The sequence below is a fragment of the Hibiscus syriacus genome, unplaced genomic scaffold (genome assembly GCF_006381635.1).
Source record: "Hibiscus syriacus cultivar Baekdansim isolate YM2019G1 unplaced genomic scaffold, ASM638163v2 tig00117048_pilon, whole genome shotgun sequence".
Taxonomy (NCBI): domain Eukaryota; kingdom Viridiplantae; phylum Streptophyta; class Magnoliopsida; order Malvales; family Malvaceae; genus Hibiscus; species Hibiscus syriacus.
In genome coordinates, this window is record NW_024063538.1 from 4384455 (window position 1) to 4389928 (window position 5474).

The following is a 5474-nucleotide window of genomic DNA, read 5'->3' on the forward strand; positions in this document are numbered from 1 at the left end:
ACATTCAACAAAAACATGTTGGGATTGCAATTGGTGGTGTATCCATTGTTAGAAATTATTGATCAAACAAAGAGAAATTAAGAGAAAGGAAATTTTAACTTTTAAGGTTTTCAATCAATTTTAGGTGAGGTCTCCTACGGAAGCTGCTCTCAACCTGGCGTTGGGGGCAGCCTACTATCTTACCTTCCTCTTACCCCATTACATATGGGAATAAGGGTCGGCTAATTTTAAATGGGTTAAAAGTTTATTTTATTAAGCTGAAAATGAGAGGTAATGTGCTACGTTAGGATTACAAACTAACAAGAGGTAATGTCATGGACTTTAATGAAAATGAATTAAAAGTTCAGCGACTGTAGTGCAAGTTTTAAAAGTTGGGTGATCAAAATGTAAATGCTCTAAAAGTTCGGGGACATATTTATGTAGTTTAGTCAAATTATTATTCATCTTTTTTCCATGTGACAGTGATGGTGTGACGGTTCAGTAGAACCATGCCATGTGGACACTAGGTTCCAATTGTCATCCTCAAACTATGGGGCTATTTGTTTGGCTTTGAATGGAACCATTCAGCGTTGAATGCTGAACCGTTCAACATTCAGACTGTTTGTTTCTCACCTCTGAATGATTCAGTGATGGCTGATTCAACAAAACAGTGCTGAATGATTCAGCATAGAAGTACATTCTGAATGATTCAGAGCCATTATCAAACAACATGTCACATTCAGAGCTAATTCATATAGAGCCTCTGAATCATTTAGCATTTGAATCATTCAGCGCTTAATCATTCTGAAGTAAACAAACAACATCTATCTTTGTTACACCATAAATCACCCTCTTTCCATTAGGTTATTTTCTCTCTAATCTATATTGTTAGGCCACCTTAGGCCAAAAGTTTAGGAGTTAGGCGACTGTAATACTGATAGGGATGTGCATGTAACTTGGCCCGACTTGATTTTATATGGTTATTTTTTAAAAAAAAAATTAGCCTTGAGTCTGGTTTAAATTTACAACAAAAATTTCAATCTGACTTATCCTTTATATATTCAAATATAATAATAATAACACACTTATATTTATAATTTTTTAATTAAATTTCTATTTTATGGAATAAAATAGGATTATATATGTAATATGAAACCTCTCTAAACCTAAATTAAATAAGCTAATAGATAAAAAAAATATAATACTCAATCAGATTCAAGTAACTGAAAACACATCCAATCTAACCCTGTCCGAACCTAAACCCAACACAATAGTAAAAAACAATTGGCTATTAATAACCCTCAATTCATAGCTTTCGGCTTTACACTTATTTATAATTTTTTAATTAAATTTCTATTTTATGGAATAAAATAGGATTATATATGTAATATGAAACCTCTCTAAACCTAAATTAAATAAGCTAATAGATAAAAAAAATATAATACTCAAATCAGATTCAAGTAACTGAAAACACATCCAATCTAACCCATGTCCGAACCTAAACCCAACACAATAGTAAAAAACAATTGGCTATTAATAAACCCTCAATTCATAGCTTTCGGCTTTAACGTAGTAAATTCAGTGACCAATTAACGTTGTAAATTCAGAAAATTACTTTAGGGGTTAGAATTAAATTATACTAAATTTCTTAAATATCAAAATATAGTTCATCATTATTTTAATTTACAACTATATAAGTTTTTGATGGAATGATTCTTTTGGCCCCTTTAACTCTACTAGTTTAGTCAGTTTAGTCCTACTTATTAAAATGTTGACATTAAATATTTTATTCTTTTAAAAATATTAAAAAACTATAGGAAGAGATGCTCATGTCAACGCTCCAGTAGGAATAAATGAACTAATTTTTATTTATATTTTCGGATTTCTTATGACTTAACAGGAAAAAGATAAAATAGATGACATTAGTTTAAAAACACCACTAATTAGCATTCTTGTTTAAGATTATTTATTGTATATATTTATATAAGCCGGCCACCTTCAATATTCCAAATTTCGGACCAAAGACTACAACTGTTTGTTGTGGTCCAACAGTATTTGATTCGGTGCTTTAGAAGTTTGCAAAAATGGAGGACCAAAAATCCCCATTCTTACACATATTTAGTCACCATTTTATGAATTTTCTTTTATTCTTCTGTCATCTTCCCCACTTATAAATACATTGAAAAAGTGGCATCTGAACATCAAACCCCAGGATTAACTTCCTCTAGGAGCACCAAGAATTGCAGTTCAAGTAATGGAGCAGAGTGGTTTGCAGCGGTCCACGACGTCGTTCAGGCGACAAGGGTCGTCCGGGTTGATATGGGACGACAAGTTTTTATCAGGAGACTTGAACCAAATGAAGCTCAACAATCAACATAGTCGATCCAACGGAGGCGATGAGAACATGTACCAGCCGACGATGAAGGAGCCGCCGCCTAGCTTCGATCCTCCTTCACCTAGGGTCTCAGGTTGTGGATTTTGTGGGATTTTTGGTAAACCGGAAGGAGCCAAGAAGAGAAGATCAAACAAATGTTAGTATTGACCATGTACAACATATAGCTTGTGTGCCATGGGGTATGGTGATTCCATTTATGTGTGTTTACTTTATTTATTTTGGTGTTAAATTTCCACATATTGCATTGAAAATGTGTGTTTGAGAGGGTACAAACCCCAAACATATGTGTTTATTGGGATTTCATTATATGTAGAGATTGGTTTCTTTTATTTTCCAAGAGCTCTCCATTATTTCCTTTGTAATGTAATTTGGGTACTAAAGGATAAAAAAGAAAATTATATAATATTAATTGATATTTTAAAAAAATAGGTATCCATGATCACTTAATTGTGGAAGATTCTAATATAATCATCGATCTTTTACTTTTATCAATCATATAATTTAATTGTTTAAATGATATTAATCAAGCCACCACTGTGACCATTTATTAACCCCGCGTGAGTGATTTGTTATAAATCAACAACATTAGTGGTCAAACTTGTTACTTTTTAAACTTTAGTGGGGAAATGAAAACTTACTCAAACATTAGTGACCAATTGTATAGTTTACCTAAAAAAATTAATCGCATAAAACAAAGGGTAAATTACGTACTAGTATATAAACTATTACTTTTGTTCTATTTTGGTACTCAAACTTTATTTTTTTAAATATACCTAACGTTTAGTTTAGATTTCAATTTGGTACTCACCGTTAAAAAATCAACATAACTACTAATGTGACATTTTTAAAAAGAAAATTCAATGATGACATGGAATTACTTTACGGTGACACGTCAATATCACCGTTAAGTTTTTAATGTTTGGGGTACCAAAATGAAACCTAACTTAAATATTAGGTATGATTTTGAGAAGATAAAGCTTAGATATCAAAACAGAACAAATGTAATGTTTAGGTACTAAACTTATAGTTTATCCTAAAACAAGTAATCGATTATTTTTGGATTATGCCAAATCTCAAACCAGAGCAATTGGGACGGGGCTCGTTTCAGAAAAATTCCCTCAGATTTTCCCGGGAATATTAAATATGGACTGAAATCTAGAGATCTCCTTGGATAACTTCCCGTTAATCGCCTCGACGCCATCGAAGGAAACGCCATCGAACGATACCCTCCGTAAGCTTCTCTCTTTGATCAAGTTCTCCTTTGTTTCCTTACTGATCCGTGCTGATGTCCTTTTTTTTCCTTTTTGCTATTGAATTTCTTAATTATATAGAGATTCGAGCTACGATGAGAAGCGGCCATCGCTTATACGGAGAATAGACTTATCGTGGGCGGTGGACGAGAAAAAAGAGAAGAAGAGCTCCGAGATGCCTCGGCATAGTTGAGAAGGCTCACCAGGAGCTCTGCGTCATCATCGACCTTATCAACACTGTAAGTTCCCCAGCTTTTGGCGTCTTTTCATTGCTGCGTTTGCGACTGAACTTCTTTCTTCTAGATCTCCAAAGTAAAATTGCAATATCTGATTAAAAATTCTAGTAAATATGAAAAATTAACATCTGTTACATACTAGAGTAAAACCATGTATATCGTGTACGAATGTTTGAATTTCAGAATCACGAACAATGTGTACTCAGTCTTGGATAGGCAAGGACACCAAAAAGGAAAAAATGGACATGGTCAAAATAGATCAATACACAGCCAGGAACATGATAAAAGAGTTTTTCTCCACCGTTTTTTTTTTTGAAGAACTAAATGGACAATGAACAAAAAACGTCTGAAGGAAGTGAAATGCTTGAAATCCATAAAGAAGAATAAGAAAACAGAATGGAGAGCTAAATGCTGAAAAGGGTGGGGAGTAGAAAGCAAGGTATCATCTACCCTTATTGTGTGTCCATATTCGTGTTCCCTAGGTGCCCCCGTATTGTCATGACACTGTCTTTATCCTTGAGTGAACGAATTCTTAAGGTAAAAGAGCATGAGAAGACATTCACTCCAGTAAGTGAATTGACAATCTATATTTGAAGCTGCCATTGTGTGGCTAGGTTTGTTTTTTCCTTTCATGTAGTAAGATAAAGTGTGAATAGTGTCTGCTTTGAACGGTAAGTGAGCAGTCATTCGAACATAACGTTTATTCCTTTTTTCCTTTGAAAGGTGGAAGCTAATGATGCTGTAACAGTCGCTGGCATGACCAGGCCTAAGCCTGAGGCCCTGTCTGATCTTGCTGTATCTGCTGCAACCAAAAACTACAATGTTACCGGGTACTGTTCTTCTTCTGGTCAATAGAAGTGATTATCTTAACTCTTTGGTTGAATATAAGTTTGAGTTGTGTGACGAGTTTGGTGATAATTGCTATTGAAAATATGCTTAATTGTCTAGGTACCAAATCCTTTTTCCTTTTTTTAATTTACTGCTGAACTTTACTTCTATGATGCAGCAATTGGGTAAATACTTTTCATATCCTTTATGCTCGGGACAGTGCTGATACCCAGAATTCAGAATCTGCAATTGTGCCATTTGATACTAGAAAGAAATAGGTTTTCCCTAATCGTACCAGTTGTGAAATTTATCTGCTGCAAATGTTCATGAGCATGCATTTGTAAAGGAAAAGAATAAACCAAATGTATCTGGTACTCGAGCATCTGGTCAATCAGGGAAGGATGGACCTGGACTTCATTAAGATTTCAAGGTCAGTTCCCTTTCATTTCGTTTTCTATTTCACCAAATAAAAACATGTCACTTTCATCCCAGAAAACAACTGGTAAGGGTTGGCTAAAAGTCCTTCTAGCCTCTAGGGATGGCCATGTTTTAGGTCTGGTTTTTGGTTCACCTAAACCTGATCCTAAAGTTAAACATCTTCATCTGATTTGATCCGTCATGAGTTTAAGAGGATTTCATTTGATCCAAAAATCATACCCGATTTTTAAGTGAAAACCTGTACTTGTACGCAATCCGATCCGGTGCAAATATATTTGTATATTTTTTATTTCTATTATGTAAAATAGAAATCTAATTGGAAAAAAATAATATAGAGAATTATATTAT

General features: G+C 34.0%; 1 long non-coding RNA gene across 1 annotated transcript; it reads left to right on the forward strand.

Moving 5' to 3' along the window:
- Nucleotides 1-3811: 3811 nt before the first annotated feature.
- Nucleotides 3812-5169, forward strand: LOC120197562. The gene is made up of 3 exons (XR_005523279.1): nucleotides 3812-3863; nucleotides 4584-4690; nucleotides 4867-5169. It is a non-coding gene; the product is annotated as an uncharacterized LOC120197562 (long non-coding RNA).
- The last annotated feature ends 305 nt before the right edge of the window (nucleotides 5170-5474 follow it).